Source organism: Monodelphis domestica, chromosome 6 (genome assembly GCF_027887165.1).
Source record: "Monodelphis domestica isolate mMonDom1 chromosome 6, mMonDom1.pri, whole genome shotgun sequence".
Classification (NCBI taxonomy): domain Eukaryota; kingdom Metazoa; phylum Chordata; class Mammalia; order Didelphimorphia; family Didelphidae; genus Monodelphis; species Monodelphis domestica.
This window is the reverse complement of record NC_077232.1, coordinates 59,399,767-59,417,527: the sequence shown is the minus strand read 5'-3', so window position 1 is coordinate 59,417,527 and position 17,761 is coordinate 59,399,767. Positions and strand designations below refer to the sequence as shown.

General features: G+C 41.2%; 1 long non-coding RNA gene across 1 annotated transcript in view; it reads right to left on the bottom strand.

Annotated features, from left to right (window-relative positions):
* Positions 1 to 1,767: 1,767 nt before the first annotated feature.
* Positions 1,768 to 17,761, bottom strand: part of LOC130455008 (uncharacterized) — a 42,508-nt gene continuing 26,514 nt past the window's right edge. The window contains exon 3 of the long non-coding RNA XR_008912775.1: positions 1,768 to 2,211. This is a non-coding gene — a long non-coding RNA (uncharacterized LOC130455008). The remainder of the gene's footprint in view (positions 2,212 to 17,761) is intronic.

Genomic DNA, 17,761 nt, shown 5'->3' with positions numbered 1-17,761 from the left:
GTGTGGCTCTGGGCATGTCACCTTCACCTTCTTTGCCTCAGTTTCCTCTTCTGTAAAATGAGCTGGAGAAGGAAATAAGACACAAATGAACAACAGCAACAACATGAGTCCTATATCTATATCACCATGCCTCAGAGTTTAAAAAAAAAAAAGGCTGTTTCCCCCTAAGAGGGTTCAGTTTCCCCTTTAGAAGGGATTTATTTATTGCTTAGTTCCATATGTCTAATTGTCATTTTTCTTCCTTTCCTTCTTGCTCACATTCTTCAACCTTCTAACCTCCTAGCCTAGAGTGTAATTCCCTTCTGTTTCTTCAGATCATTTTTCTTCTTCAGCTCCACCCTGAAAATCTGCCACTCAGTGAATAAAAATTACATGTTTGCTAATAGCCCATAGCAGGAGTTGGCAAACTATGGCCAGAGGGCTCAATTCAGGCTCTATTTTTGTATGATTTTAAAATGTACAAACATTCTTAGCTCAGTTCAGGCAGGGGTTGGATTGGGCCCTCTGGGCTTAGATGGCCAATCCCTGCTTCAGAGGGATGTTCCTGGGGTCATTTCACCTTCTTTTTTAGGAGAAAAACCAACCTACATACTGTGACTACATAGCGTTTCCTTGGCATTGGCAGACACCAAATTGTACACTCACCAGAAGACTGCTGGTGGTTCCTTTGCCCTTGGTATTGCTACAAGAGGCAGATTCAGTCCTTTGTTATTTTTGTTGGTAGCCCTTGTAACTAATTCTCATGGTGAACAGTTGCATCAAACTATCCGTTTGCCAGGCTGCTTTCTTCAAGAAGGTTTTTGAATGAAATTTACATCCTTTATGGAGGCCTTCCCACCTTTGGGGAGATACAGAACCAGTTGGCTCATCTGCCTTAGAGCTAAAATTGACAGATACCTGTCAATCAATTAAGGAGCATTTGTTAAGTGCATCCCCCTTGTGCCAGGCACTGTGCTAAGCCCAAATGTATACAGTTGCTACTCTCTGGGTGCAGATCTGAAGCAAGAATCCAATTACCCACAAGACTGTATCTAATTAAATCTAGTTTCCTCTCTATTCTCTTCTAAATGATAACATGAGGTACTCCTTGGCCCTTCCTTGACAACAGAATTCTTTTGATTGTTTAAACTTGCTCCCCCCCCCTTATTAAACTGAAAATAGTTGTTTGTGGTTTTCTGTATTATTCTGTTCCTTACTTTATTTACTTGATTGTTTTAGTTGAGATGGTCATGAAGTTTTTGTCTTTGTCTTTGTGCTTGATCCTAGCATGCCATCTATAGATGATGGACACAAAATCAAAGTCTGATGAACTGAAGTGCGTGTGCGTGTGTGTGCGTGTGTGTGCGTGTGTGTGCGTGTGTGCGTGTGTGCGTGTGTGTGCGTGTGTGCGTGTGTGTGTGTGTGTGTGTGTGTGTGTGTGTGTGTGTGTGTGTTTGGGCTGGAAAATTCTGAGCCCTTTATTTTATTTTTTAACTTAAAATTTTTTTTTCAATTTCATGTAGAAACATTTGTTGCAATTATTTTCTGACATTTTTAAATTCAGGTTCTCTCTTTCTCATCTCCATCCATGAGGCTGTAAATAGTCTGATATAGGTTATACTAGTGCTTTTATACAATACATATTTCCATATTCCTCATGCCATGACAGAAGACACATATCACATATAAAATAAAAATTCATAAAGGATATAAAGTGAAGGGTGGCACGCTTTGATCTTCAATCAACTCCATCATGAACTGAAGTTTTTATTTATTTATTTTTAGAACATTTTATTTAATTAGTTAATTTAGAATATGTTTCCATGGTTACAAGAATCATGTTCTTTCCCTCCTATCCCCTCACCTCCCCCCCCTTTAACCGATGCTCAATTCCACTAGGTTTTACAGGTATCATTGATCACCTAGTCCCCTATTATTGATATTTGCACTATGGTGATCATTTAGAGGCTACATCCCCAATTATATCCTCAATGAACCATGTGATCAAGCAGTTGTTTTTCTTCTGTGTTTCCGCTCCCACAGTTCTTTCTCTGGATGTGGAGAGCATCTTTCTCAAAAGTCCCTCAGGATTGTCCTGGATCATTGCCTTGCTGCTAGTAGAGAAGTCCATTATGTTAGGTTGTGCCATAATGTATCGGTCTCTGTGTACAATGTTCTCCTGGTTCTGCTCCTTTCACTCTGCATCAATTCCTGGAGGTCGTTCCAGATGAACTGAAATTTTTAAATAAAATATCAGGGCAGTTGGGTAATGCAGTTGATAGAGTACCCAACCTGGAGTCAGGAAGACTCATCTTCCTGAGTGCAAATCTAGTCTCAGACATTTACTAGCTGTGTGACCCTAGGCAGTCACTTTATCTTGTTTGCCTCAGTTTCCTCTTCTGCGAAATGAACGGGAAAAGGAAATGGCAAGGCACTCCAATATCTGCTAAGAAAACCCAAAAGAGAATGGCAAAGATTGTCACAACTGAAATGAGTGAATAACAATGAAATAATATAAAATATGAGTTTGGTTTTTGTTGCGGTTATAGTTAATAATGTCTGAAGTAGTATAAGTGGCATGGGGTTCTCAACACTCACTTTTGCCATGACTCCTGTGGCCTGAGGATATTTTTTTAAATAGCATTATATTAGTATATTGTGTTTTTCATATTACAATCATTTTCCAATTTACTGGTCCCTCCCAACAGTTCACCATGAGAATTAGTTACAAGGGCTACTAACAAAAATAACAAAGGACTGAGACTGCCTCTTGTAGCAATACCAAGGGCAAGGAAGGCCCCCTCAGTCTGTAAACAAAGAAAAATAGTCAAGCAAAACCATTTTAAATGTGTTTGTGTCTGCCAGTGTATGTAACATTTGAGGCACATTTCATCATCCATGACTAAGAGCCATTTTGAAATTTTTGCCCATCTCATGGAGCTCATGATGAACAAACTTGCCCAGTCACCCTTCTCACATGAAAAAAGTAGCCATCACAAAGAAGAGAGAATAGGCTTGTTCTAAGTGACACAATTAAGTGCTATGAATGGAAGTTACTGAGAGACAACCTCTGCATAGGGAAAAATACAAACCTTCCTGACAATTAGAGCTATACTAAAAGAAAAGAAAAGGGACACCCAGGAAGTAGTGGGTTTCCCCTTCACTTGAAATCTTTGAGCAAAGGCTAGATGATGAGAATTCTCTGTGTGTGGGTGTGTGTGTGTGTGTGAGAGAGAGAGAGAGAGAGAGAGAGAGAGAGAGAGAGAGAGAGAGAGAGAGAGAGAGAAAAGGAGGGAGGGAGGGAGAAAGAGAAGGGGGGAGAGAGAAAGAGAGAGGGAGAGAGAGAGACAGAGACAGAGAGACAGAGAGAGAGAGGAGAGAGAGAGAGGGAGGGAGGGAGAAAGAGAAGTGGGGAGAGAGAGGGAGAGAGAGAGACAGAGACAGAGAGACAGAGAGAGAGAGGAGAGAGAGAGAGGGAGGGAGGGAGAAAGAGAAGTGGGGAGAGAGAGAGAGAGGGAGAGAGAGAGAGAGAGAGAGAGCATGAGTGTGGAGAGTGTGGGGGATCTTACAGAGGGAATTTGTTCAGTTCTGGATTGGACTAGAAGGCCTCCAGTGCTCTCTCCAACCCTGAGATTCTGTGATCTGCAAATGTACCTACTTGGTTTGCAAAGCTAACAAACACCTCAAGTCAAAAGAACCACTTAGACCAGAAAGTTGGGGGCTGAGGGGGGAAATGTTCCCAAAGGTCAAAACCCTAATCATTGCTGAATTTCCTATTGTAAATTGGGGACCATTGGAATTTTCCTTTCTAGTTTGCAGAGACCTGCACATTCTCTAGATAAGGGTGACTGAGGAGAGCCCAGGGATTCAACATCCATCCCCAAATGGGGTCTGGTAGTTTCCCAGAGCTGACAATATGAAAATTCCCAGATCCCAGAAGGACTGAAGCTGACCCAAGAGAGAAACAGTTTTCCCTAGTTCTAAAGCTAGTCAGAGAGGTAGTGATTTCAAAAGTTTCCAAAGGACTGCTGGCAATGGAGTGGGGAGGTTTGTGAAAATGAAAGGTATTTTCAAGTTGGATATTTTTTTAATAGAGAGAGGAAAAGAGAAAGAAATCCTTGTGAGACCTTGCCTGTCAAAAATTTCCTAAAAGAGGAAACTCCCTGAAACTCCCCTTATTTAGAGAGTATCTAGAGCCATCAGGGATTTGAAATGCAAAATCTTTTTCTTCCCCATTTGCCAGGCATTAAGTGTAATTCATTATAATCCATGCTGTGAATTGCCCTCTCTACCCTAATAAAAATAATAGCTATCATTTCTATAGTGCTTTACACATAATTTCCCATTTGAGCATCACAACAGCCCTGTGAGGTAAATACTATTATTATCCTTACTTTACAGATGAAGAAATGGAGTCTGGGAGAGGTCAAGTGACTTGTCAGTGATCGAACAGCTAGTAAGTGTTTGAGGTAGATCTATCTCAGTTCTAGCACTCTCTCCGCCATTGCCATCTAGCCTTTTCTTTAATGTTCTCCCTGTTAATTTGTCTGGGAGAGAACTCAGTCAGGCACCCCTAGATGCCACCAGGAGCTTAGAAATACAGACTAGATCTTGGCACGGGGATTTAAGAAAAGCAGATTCAGCCATGTCCATTTCAGTAGCTGGGAAACAAACTCATTTTTAGAAGAAAATCTATTTTTTTGCAGGTGAACAGTCAGCCTTATTTGGGGGTGGAGGGGGGTGGGGAATGACTTCTTTTCCTTGTAGGTGTTACATTCACCTGGTCACAAATGGCGTGTGCCCTAGTTGGCACGAGGTGAACAATGGTATAATGGAGGAACATCCAATTGCTGGATGTTGGGACATCCAGTACAGTGAAATGCCTTACTAACTGAGGATTACCAAAAGAGGAAAATCATGCAAACTAGCCATTTGTGGTTTTCCATTATTGTTATTGTCATTATTACTAAATTAACAGATTTATCACTAACCATAGCTTTGGTAGTTAGTATTTGCTTTGGAAACTGAGGACAAAATCAAGACTAAGATGAGTAAATAATACTATAATGGGTATCTGGTGCTTGTGTAAGCCCCATCAGCTTGCTAAGGTGCATCTCCATGTGGAAGACTATAGGGATCTGCTTCCAGGAGAATTAAGATTTTCATAAGGAAAATGCCTAGTAGAGGCTGGAGCGAGCACAGACATTTTGTAACTGGTCCTAGTTAGCCAAGTGGGTGTTAAAGAAGAGGCTCTGTGATTGCCTCTGGAGACACTCAAAAAGGCTAATCAGCTTCACCCATGCTCTTTTTGCCAAAATGGCTTCTGGGTGATCTGGGTGTTTCGTTCACTCATGATGTACAGTGAAAAAAGTTTTCAATCTTGGGAGCATCCCCAGGTCAGGACAGCAAGCCAGAGGAAGCCAAGGATGGGCCCATGGGCTGGGTTTCTTATCCAATGTAGCACTGCTGGGCTGAGAAGCAAGGAACCATTTTCAGGAGCAACCTTTAGGACTCAAGTCCAGCAGAAGGATTTATCTAGCAGCTGTGCCACATTTGCACTTAAAATTGGTAGAACCAAGGCTATGCAATAATTGAGCTCAATTCTGAACCCACCCAGGTGAAATGGTGGCCACAGGTATTAGGAGAAACATTTGAATGTTCTTGCTGTATCTTTGAGGGAAATACCCCTTTGTAAAAGCCTTTATAGATGCTGGGCTGCTAAATGGAAGTGGAGTCCCAGTCACTGGACCCCTAAAAATGGAGGGAACCCAGGCAGTAAGGAGCCAGAGCTCATAGAAGAAAGAGAAACTCAAGTCCCTCAAGGTACTGAGAGCTTTTAGGGAAGGGAAGTAACAGGCAACCATGTTACAATACAAACACCTAAACACAAGTTAGCTGTTACTGTATCTGCTGGTGCTTAATATAAGCATAGATACTCTCCCAGAGTTACGTTGAAAATCCCCCTTCAATCCCTCTTCAGAATCAAAGGAACCTTCTGCGCTGTGCTGGCTCTGGCAATTGGGCTTTGGAGTTTGTCACTTCTGGAAGTGACAAGAAAGAGGCTTCTGTCTTTTCCAGCTTTTCCGCCAACCTCCAGGCATCAAAAGGCTTCAATAAACGGCTTACATTAGTTACTAGGGGAGGATCTTAGCTGCTCATACCTGCTGTTGCTGCCAGGAAATGAAATGAAAGAATTCGATTAGACCCGAAAGGTGTCTTCTAGTTCTACAAATCTACCATCCCATGATCTTCAAGAACCCAACTTCTCTTTGCTCAGAATGTTAGCTTTGGGGAAGACCTCAGAGAATATATAAACTGATCTCTTCAGTCTGTAGAGGAGGAAACTCCAAAGACACCAGAGGGCACATGATTTATCAAGGTTGCATAGCTAAAGGGTGGTTAGCCTCTCTCTGGTCTCATGAATTCTGGAATTCCTTCTCCTCTTTGGTCATGCAGAAAGAGAATAACAGGGGCCACACTTAGAAATAATTCTTAATTAGAAATTCCTAATTAGGCAGTTCCCAAGGGTCTTTGATTCCCATTTCCAATAAGATATAGTATACTACAATAGAACAAATATTTGTAAAGTACCTACTGTGTGCAGAACACCATTCTACGTTCTGGTCAAAATACAAAATGTAGCTAAACAACTCTTGATCTATCTCAAGGAATTTATAATCTAGAAGGTGAATGAGTCAACAAGAGCACCTATAATGTACAACACTTCAGAACTCTATTGTATGTTATTTTGCATACAGTTAAAGATGACACTTTAATTTAGTAACTTTTATCATCTTTTAATTCTCTCCTGGGACCTTGCCTTTTGTTTCACTGGGCTTTAGTAGTAGTAGTAGTCATCTCTCGGTAACTGAGGATGACAATTGTTTTTGTGCGTTTTTGTGCACAAAGACACTTGTGCATGAAAATGTAAGTGGAAAAATCAATGCACAGAGACAGTCCCACTCTCTCGGCGTTGGAAGCCTGGGTCCAGTGGCACGAAAAGTCGTTACACCTGGAGACTTCCTCAGCTGCATTGGATGGCCGTGTTGTCTTTTGTGCTCCAACATGCCCTGAGCACTCCACAGTGCTTTGCTGCATCGCCATCTCAGCCGTTGAACCTTCTTATTGGTTTCTTCCACCTGTTCCACCGAAACAATCTTCACATGCTGGGTGAGCAAAGCCCTGGTTCACCAGGGGTCGACGACCCGATGGCTACCCTCACAAGGTTTAGCCGGCCTGTCGAAGCCATTGCCTGGGATGTGGCCGCTGCCTCATGCTAGCAGCTACTGGGAGCCACAAGTGAGAGCTGGGTGTCAGGTGGGGGTCAGAGGCTGGAGAGCTGCCCTAGGAGGGCACGACAAACCCTCCATACCAAAGATATTACTCCTCCCTGAGGACCCCATACACCCCATACTGGGCTTTAAAGAATTTTAATAAGACACTGCATTTTAGGGGGCAGCTGAATGGTTGTATATTGAGAGCCAGGCCTAGAGATTGGAGGTCCTGGGTTCAAATCTGAACTCAGACACTTCCTGGCTGTGTAACCCTGGGCAAGTCACTTAACCCCCATTGCCTAGCCCTTACCACTCTTCTGCCTTGGAATCAATGCATAGTATTAATTCTAAGATGGAAGGTAAGGGTTAAAAAAAACAACTGCATTTTAAAATGAAAGTATCCTACAGTTTCCTTATAATCTGAGATTAAACTGAATTTCTAGAAGTAAGGAAATATCCAGTCCAGAAAAGATAGAAGCTATCAAGATATAAGCTGAAGGTATGATCTTCCTAATTTTTACAATGCTCTTTCTTTTTATTATCCTGCCATCTAAGATATTTCATCCTAGCTTCTTGGTGATTGTAATCAAATAAGGATTATCTTGGAATGTCATCTGGTAAACTGTCCCCTCCCCATCAATCCCCAACAGATGCTCAAGGGCTGTTTTCTTTGAGCATTAGAGTTTATAATGTGATCGTGGATATCAGAGATGTGCTGGAAAATATTTCACAACTGGATACGATAAACCCAAAGATCCCAGCTTTTGGGACAAAAATCCACTATTCGATAAAAACTGCTGGGAAAATTGGAAGACAGTGTGGGAGAGACTAGGAATAGATCAACACCTCACACCCTACACCAAGATAAATTCAAAATGGGTGAGTGACTTAAACATAAAGAAGGAAACCATAAGTAAATTGGGTAAACACAGAATAGTATACATGTCAGACCTTTGGGAGGGGAAAGGCTTTAAAACCAAGCAAGATATAGAAAGAATCACAAAATGTAAAATAAATAATTTTGACTATATCAAACTAAAAAGCTTTTGTACAAACAAAACCAATATAACTAAAATCAGAAGGAAAACAACAAATTGGGAAAAAATCTTCATAGAAACCTCTGACAAAGGTTTAATTACTCATATTTATAATGAGCTAAATCAATTGTACAAAAAATCAAGCCATTCTCCAATTGATAAATGGGCAAGGGAAATGGATAGGCAGTTCTCAGATAAAGAAATCAAAACTATTAACAAGCACATGAAGAAGTGCTCTACATCTCTTATAATCATAGAGATGCAAATCAAAACAACTCTGAGGTATCACCTCACACCTAGCAGATTGGCTAACATTACAGCAAAGGAAAGTAATGAATGCTGGAGGGGATGTGGCAAAGTAGGGACATTAATTCATTGCTGGTGGAGTTGTGAATTGATCCAACCATTCTGGAGGGCAATTTGGAACTATGCCCAAAGGGCGACAAAAGAATATCTACCCTTTGACCCAGCCATAGCACTGCTGGGTCTGTACCCCAAAGAGACAATGGACACAAAGACTTGTACAAAAATATTCATAGCTGCGCTCTTTGTGGTGGCCAAAAACTGGAAAACGAGGGGATGCCCATCAATTGGGGAATGGCTGAACAAACTGTGGTATATGTTGGTGATGGAGTACTATTGTGCTAAAAGGAATGATAAAGTGGAGAAGTTCCATGGAGACTGGAACAACCTCCAGGAAGTTATGCAGAGCGAGAGGAGCAGAACCAGGAGAACATTGTACACAGAGACTAATACACTGTGGTATAATCGAACGTAATGGACTTCTCCATTAGTGGCAGTGTAATTTCCCTGAACAACTTGCAGGGATCCAGGAGAAAAAAACACCATTCATAAGCAAAGGATAAACTATGGGAGTGGAAACACCGAGAAAAAGCAACTGCCTGAATACAGAGGTTGAGGGGACATGACAGAGGATAGACTCTAAATGAACACTCTAATGCAATTACTATCAACAAAGCAATGGGTTCAAATCAAGAAAACATCTAATGCCCAGTGGACTTATGCATCGGCTATGGGGGGTGGGGGGGAGGAAAAGAAAATGATCTATGTCTTTAACGAATAATGCTTGGAAATGATCAAATAAAATATATTTAAAAAAAAAATATTTCACAACTGGGTTCCTAGGGAAAAAAATAGACTCACGAAACAGTTTAAAATGTAATCGCTATTACTAGTATCTTCTCCACCACTTTAATTAGAACAACAAACAGATAATAAATCAGGTTCTGATTTGTAAGTGTGGTGATTTTGAAATTGAAATTTTGAAAAAAAATTGAACTGAAAATCAAGACAACTGAAAATTTTATGCTGCAAATTCAAACTAAAAATTAAATGTTGAATATTTGTCAATTGGCTCTGAGCTGATTGGAACTGGTTCCACATACCTCAGCATGAACTTCTGATTTTTTTTGGATCACACTGATCTAAAGTTCTCTCCCCACTTTTGCTCACAGTCACCCATCTACCCAATCTCCTTCCCCATCTTTGTTTTCTTACTCTATCATATCCATCCTTTAAAGCTGAACGTAAGTCCCACGTCCTCCAGAATACCTTCTCTGAGTGCTCCACTCTCTTCTTTCTGAGTTTGTATAGCTCTTACTGTCTATGTCACACAATGTGGTTTTTAATTACAAGATACTGTTTTGTGTGGTTTTCTAATTACTTCTTCCTGTTGTTAGTCTTATCTGCCCAGTGAGATTTTATGAATCTTCCTTATATTTTCTTGTTATCTTCTCTACTGGCCCAGCGCTAGGTACACAGTTATTATTATTGCTTCTGTCATTGTTGTTCATCCTTCATTTTCAAAGAGGACCAATGGCATCACTGGGCAATGTCTTGACTTAACTGCAAATTGGATTTCAGTGAGGCAGAGTTGCACAAAGTCATCAGCCTCAGTCTCTCTTCCACAGTCATCAAAGATAGGGGGCAAGACAAAAATCAGGACAACTGGTGATGGCCCAGGATTCAGTGGACGAGGTCTTTGATGTCTGACCAAGCTCTAAGCTTTCTACAGGGCCCACCTCAGCTGCCTTCCTGGCCACTGGAACAAATTTCTCTCATCTACCCATTCCACGTACTTTGGATAGACATTCCCCAACCTCATCGATGGGTTTGAGACTTCTCAGTTGCCCTCAACCTGGTTTAGCCCGACTGCTGAGATAGCATTATGGGATGCGGTTGCTAAGCTAGCTACAGCTCTAAGATGGAAGGTAAGGATTTAAAAATAAAAGACACTGCATTTTAAAATGAAAGCATCCTACAGTTTCCTTATAATCTGGTATCAAACTGAATCTCTAGAAGTAAGGAAACAGCCAGTCCAGAAAAGATAGAAGCTATCAGGATATAAGCTGAAGGTATGATCTTCCTACTTTTTACAATGCACTTTGAGACTTCTCAGTTGCTGTCAACCTGGTTTAGCCGACTGCTGAGATGGTATTATGGGATGCGGTTGCTAAGCACTCTACAGCTCTAAGATGGAAGGTATGGGTTTAAAAAAGGGAGGTTTTGACAAGTCCTCATCTCAGAGGTACTAGTCCTTCCCTAGGGTGAATAGTGGCTATTTAGGAAAAATGAGTTAAGTGGATTTGAATTGAATTTGGGAGGCAGTGGAAAAGGAGCGCTGATGCATCTTTTTTATCTTGTTAAATATTTTTCAAAGCCATTTTAATCTGGTTGGGTCATAAGTGTTGTGGGCCATGTGTTTGCCACCTCTGCTATAAAGCACTTTGTGAACCTTAAAGTACTATCTATATACATTCTATCTACTACTTATTTCTAATGGTTATTTTTTAAAAACACTTTCTAGAACCTTGGGTTTGACATCAGGAAAAACGTGTCAAATGATATCTCAAATATTTAAGAGCTCTGAGGCAAGTCACTTAAACTCTCTGGGCCTCAGTTACCTCATCTGTAAAATGGATTCAGTGACCTCTATGATCCCTTGGAGCTCTAAATTAATGCTCCTATGAAAAGCAGTCCCATTCTTTCTTTGAATTCCAATGGGGGAGGGGGTTGGTGTTGAGCAGGAATAGGCAGGCTTGGTGCTGGATTTGGGGGAGTGGTTACTGCTCACAGGGTGGGGAGAGGGGGTGTGGTCCATAGATCAAAAAAAAAAAAGTCAATGCATACAGACTGGCTTTGCCTGTTTTTTAGCTGTTGTACATTAAGTGCCTGGTCTCCATCTGTAATTGCCCAGGACAGATGTCTATCTCTTATATCAGTAACTGGTCTGCAGCACTGGCCCCAGGCCCCTGACTGCATTGTCATTCCGCAAACAGGCCTGGTTGGTAATCAGAATCAGCTGCTAGGATCAATCATGGCCTTACTGGGTCTTATCTCCTCATTGTAGCTCTGCAAATTATTATTTCTTTCTACTGTAATGAAAAAAAAGTCTCCATTGATTGCTAAATGCAAGGCCTGATGTTCCCTTGTGATTGCCTTCAGAATAAATTGAATACTGTATTGTCCAGTAATAATTATCATGTTATAGAGATTTCAGCTGGCAAGATAGGAAAAATGGCTGTCAATTAGAAGCTAGCAAACAAGCCAGTGACCAAACTGTACCAGTGCATATTTTGAAATGGTTTGGTATCTTTGTGGATGAAGCTACCGCATTGCTTCCTGGGAAAGTTACTGAGCCATAATGGAAAACTGTGTTAAATGTGTTAAACCAAAACTCACCTTGAACTCTCTAGTCAGGGAAAGAAAAACTCTAAAGCCACAAGGGACCAGGAGCAAAGAGGGAGGTGGAACCCCAGTTTGGGTCAGATGCTGAAAAGAAAAGATGGAGGTAGGTAGTCCTTTCCCCTCTTCTCCACTGCCATACCACCCAATTCTGTCATCACCTCATACCTGGAGGTGTAATAGTTTCCTAATTTGTCTCCACAATTCCAGTCTCTTTCCTCTCCATTTTGACATATCAATGTACCAATCAAACTCTCCAATGCATAGCTCTGCCTCTTCTTTTCCTCTTCTATCCCACATTTGTCCTATAGTTTATTTATTTCTTTTTAAAACCCTTACCTTCCATCTTGGAAGTAATACTATGTATAGGCTCCAAGGCAGAAGAGTGGTGAGGGCTAGGCAATGGGGGTTAAGTGACTTGCCCAGGGTCACACAGCTAGGAAGTATCTGAGTTCAAATTTGAACCCAGGACCTCTGGACCTGATTCTCAATCCACTGAGCTACCTAGCTACCCCATGTCCTATAGCTTTAAATGCTGACACCTATGTTGGTCCCTGTTGGACTGAGGATTGGGGCCCATGGGCTCAGCTTCTAACAGAAAATATAATAAAATGTAGTTCTGCTATGTTTTGGTTTTTTGTAAAAGCTAAAAAATCAAAACAAAACAAAATATCTTTAATGACTCAACCAAAATAATAATATAATAACAAGTTATTTGATAATCAATAACTATTAAGTACTTACTTTTCACCAGGGACTTTATTGGTCCCTGCCCTCAAAGATCTCATATTCTACTGGAGTCCTCACTGCCTGTAGAATTATCATAGTGTGTGTGTGTGTGTATGTGTGTGTGTGTGTGTGTGTGTATGTCTACACAATATATAAATAATGTATTCTAGGAATGATATATGTGTGTGCATGTGTGTATTTGTGTAAGACCATGTGGGTCTAATTAGCTCAGGGTCCCTGAGGGTTTATGGGCTCTGGGTCCTCAATCATCAATCAAGGCTAATGCCACCAGCGATCTCAGCCCCTCAGCCAAGGCAATGCCAAAGATGTCCTCAGGCAAAAGAATTATATCAACTGTACTACTCTGCTTATGACTTATTTCCTTACAGACTTTTCTCTCTGACTTCCAAATGACTATGTAGTTCATGTGGATGTATTCCAGGATAACATAAAAGCTGCGTGCGCACACACACACACACACACACACACACACACACACACACACACCATCTCTCTGATCGGCTCTTCTATGACAGTCAAAACTAAGAAAATCTCTTCCTTTAGAGGTAGCTTCCTCTCTCTTTCCTCTCTCACACCATTCACTTATAGGAAAGAAAAACTCAATAAATGATCATATAGTTTAATGGCAGCCTCAAGGACATTGCAATGAAAACGAATGAAAAAAGAACCGGGTTATGAGTGTTTGCCAATAGCTATATCTGGTTGTGGAAGGATATAATTTCTTTCCCTTTCTACCAACCCTCCTTCCATCCCTCAGCAGATAAAATGGGAAAACTATGATGAGACAGACACGCAAGGGGTGGATAGCAGTACTCCTCGACTGTTCTCTTAGTAGATAATGGGTGGGAAGGGGAGCCAGAAAGGTTGTGGCCTGGACATAGTGTCTCAACAACCTTTTCACTCAATCTACTTTCCACTCCTCTAGCCCACTCCAATCTACCTACTTATGCCCAATTAGCAACTCAGGTCAAGTTCTAGATTTGACATATCTATTATCTTCTGTTCCTCTCCATCTCCATGACCTGGCAAATAGCAATAGGTCTTAGTCAATATGGATGCTGGCCAAGCAATAGCACTTCCTCCTCCATCTTTCCATGTGACTACCTCAGCCCTTCTGTAGTAGAAAACTTTTTGTAATACTAATAAAATCCAAATGGACCTGCAGCTTCCAGGGCAAACCATGTCTTTTGGCCTTCATCCCTCTCCTGTCTTACATTTTTGAGGAAAGGACAGCTATGTTAACACAATTTGACATCAAGTCACATTTCTAGCTTTACCTCACAGTAATTTTTCCATATTCTCTTCTCTAGCCACACTGGACTACTTTCACATCTTTCCTCTATGCTGTGAATTTTTCTTTCTTTGCTTTTTTGTTTCCTTCCTTCCTTCCTTCCTTTCTTCATTTCTTCCTTCCTTCCTTCCTTCCTTTATTTCTTTCTCTTACTTTCTTTCTTTTTTCTCTTTCTTTCTCTTCCTTCCTTCCTTCCTTCCTTCCTTCCTTCCCTTCTTCCTTCCTTCCTTCCTTCCTTCCTTCCTTCCTTCCTTCCTTCCCTTCTTCCTTCCTTCCCTTCTTTCTTCCTTCCTTCCTTCCTTCCTTTCTTTCTTTCTTTCTTTCTTTCTTTCTTTCTTTCTTTCTTTCTTTCTTTCTTTCTTTCTTTCTTTCTTTCTTTCTTTCCTTCCTTCCTTCCTTCCTTCCTTCCTTCCTTCCTTCCTTCCTTCCTTCCTTCCTTCCTTCCTTCCTTCCTTCCTTCCTTCCTTCCTTCCTTCCTTCCTTCCTTCCTTCCTTCCATCTTTCCTTCTTTCCTTCCGTCTTTCCTTCTTTCCTTCTTTCTTCCTTTCTTTCCTTCTTTCCTTCTTTCCTTCTTTCTTGCTTTCTCTCTTTCTTTCTTTCTTTCCCTTTCCCTTCAGCCTTAGAATTAATACTATGTATTGATTCCAAGGGAGAAGAATTATAAGGGCTAAGCAATGGGGGGCTAAGTGACTTGCCCAGGGTTACACAGCTAGGAAGTGCCTGAGACCAGATTTGAGCCTAGGACCTGGGGTCTCTAGGCCTGACTCTCAATACACTGAGTCACCCAGCTGCCTCCTATGCTGTGAATTTCTACTTCCACACATTTGTCCCTCCTTACATTTCAACTTATTTTCATCCTATTGAGTTTAAGTCAAGCTCAGTACCAACTCCATGGAATCTTCCTCAATTCCTCTGAAGGGCAGGTAGTGAAGCTTAGGGACTGGCGATGAGAAGTACATCATTTTAAAATCTTAACTTTTATTTCTTTTGTCTTCTTGCCCATACCCATCAGAGTCCCAGAGCTATCAACTATGGAAACTGTGGAATTGTGTATTGAGCTATGGAAAATAAACTGTCCAAGAGAACTAAGAGGCAAAAAATACATCTAGATGATTTTTTTCTTGACTCAAATTCAAGAAGTCAGATTCCCTAGGCAGCAATAGGAGTCTCCTGGGAACAGGAGTCCTCTTGACTCCAAAAAAAGAACCATATTCTGCCAAACAAAAATGAAACAGGACTGGAGGAGGGCCATAAAGGGTCACCAGGCAGAGGACTGGGGTGACCAAGTCATTAGACATGCTTCTTTCTTCCACACCAGAACTTGAAGGAAGTAGTAAGTGGGGAGTAAAAGAAGCCAGAATCACAGTAGCAATGACTATAGCGTTTAGGGATCCCCCAGACTGAGGTGAGACCAAGGTGAAGGTACATTAGAGTATATCTGATCATACCTGTTATATCTGGTATGCATAAGATTCAAGGTATTTTGCACATCAGGATCTTTTCCAAACCATAGTTCATGAGCCTATGCTGATATTTTTACCAGTTAACTAGAGGACTTAATTCAAAGCAAAAGCTTTAGTGAAATAACATAGTAATAAAAACATCTACAGAACATCCTGCTCATAAGCCTGGGAATCATTCTCCCTGAAAAATATAGACTCTCAGTGGGAGGAGCAAACATATGTAGTGATTGATGGCATATGTGGCATATGCCCGGGGCAACATGTGTGGCAGTGGTACAACTAATAGCTTTAATTCTGCAGAGCTACTGATGTCTTCTGGTGATATCTTCACACTGCTCTCTGCTGGACCTGCTTTCTGAGAAGTGTCACTTCCTAGGTATTTCTCAATGGTCTGATTTCCTGCAGTTGGTCTCTAGCTATGTAGTTATGTACATACATATATACATACATACATACATACAGATAGATACAGTTCTATCAGGCACCTCTAATATTTACTAAGAGGTGCTGTGGTTCTCAAGTCTCTTCCCTTCACGAGAGAGTTATAGCAATTTTAGCCAGTTCTTTCAGTATTCTACCTGCTTTAGTTATGGTCTTTGATTAAGGGTATATCTTCAGGGTCAGTTATTACACTGTCCATCATCTTCTGGGAGTGCTGTGATTTGTAAGCCTCTCCTTTGCACAAGAGGGCTTTATGTTTCTTCAGAGAGATCATTCTTTTCTTCTTTTTAAAAACCTTACATTCTGTCTTAGAATCAATACTGTGTATTGGTTCCAAGACAGAAGAGTAGTAAGGGCTAAGCAATGGGGGTTAAGGGACTTACCCAGGGTCCCACACTTTTTTTTAGCAGGCAGAGTTCAATTTATTCCTTGTTTATATATATATATATATATATTTTTTTTTTTTTTAAAGAAATTATGTGGTGGCCACAGCTGCTGCTTGGATCCTCTGGACAGACACTTCAGTGTGGGTCTTCATAAGATGGACAGTGAATTCCTGATAGGGAGACCTGGTGAAAACAGTCTCTTTCCACAGTTAGGTAACTGTATGTTTTAGAGATGGCATCAAAAGGAGCTTTAGCAAAGTTGCCCAGAGTAGCCGTACAACCCCTAGCAGCTAGGAAATGTCTGAGGTCAGATTTGAACCCAGAACCTCCCATCTCTAGGTCTGGCTCTCAATCCACTGAACCACCCAGCTGCTCTCTAGAGAACTCTTTCATTAACTGCTATGAAGTTCTTCTTAGCCAGGTTCATAAAAGGTGGCAGATATCCTGGCTAAAATCATGTCTGCTTGTTGGAACTACTCTCCTGTCTGAGTCTCTCAATTCAAATCTTTCCCAAGTTGTGATCAGAAACCCATATTAATTTTTAGTCAACAAATATTTATTAAAGACCTTCCCTGTGCCAGGAAGTATGCTAAGCACTGTCCTTGTTATGACCCTGAGTTGAGGCAAATATTCACAAGGTTCTTCTAAAATGGAGGCATTGCTGAGTTAAATTGTGGTAAACAAGATGCTTTTGACCTCATTCATTAGGTTCTTCTGTACTACCAGGAATAAAACAGATAACACAGATAAGGATCATTGCTGTTAAGAAAAAGCAGAAAAGGGTGGAATGATTTGTATTGAGCCCCTGGCCTCCCTTGCCTGGACCTCTTCCCTTTCTCCCCTGCACCAGCCACAAATTACAACTGAGCTCATCTTTAAAATCAAATGCTCTGGGGAAAAAATTGTTCTTTTACTAGAAAAGTAAATAAATAGTGCATGCAGGGCAGCTAGTTGGCTCAGAAGATAGAGAGCTGGGCCTGTGTTGGAAAGTCCTGGGCTCAAATCTGGTCTCAGATACTTCCTAGCTGTATGACCCTGGGCAAGTCACTTAACCTGCATTGCCTAGCCCTTACCCCTCTTCTGCCTAGGAACCAGTACACAGTTTTGAGCCAAAGATGAAAAGTAAGGGTGTTGGTTTTTTGTTTTTTTAAAAGAAGGATTTTCAATAGAGCTTATATCCCTCCAGTGGTAAGAAAAGTTGTAATTTCCTTTTTGCACATGTGCTCTCCCAGCGATGCTGAGGGGCAGCACTTCCATTGGACAGGGAGCCCTGATTCCTACATAGCACAGGAGATGAACAGCATCAGAATTTTCTGGGTAGTAGACAGGGAGGCAGAGGAAAGGAGATGATGATTTGGCCTCTAAAACCATCCCCTCCAGAAAGGAGACTGATTTATCTTCCACAATGTTAAGCTCTCAGCTCCACTGTTCATGC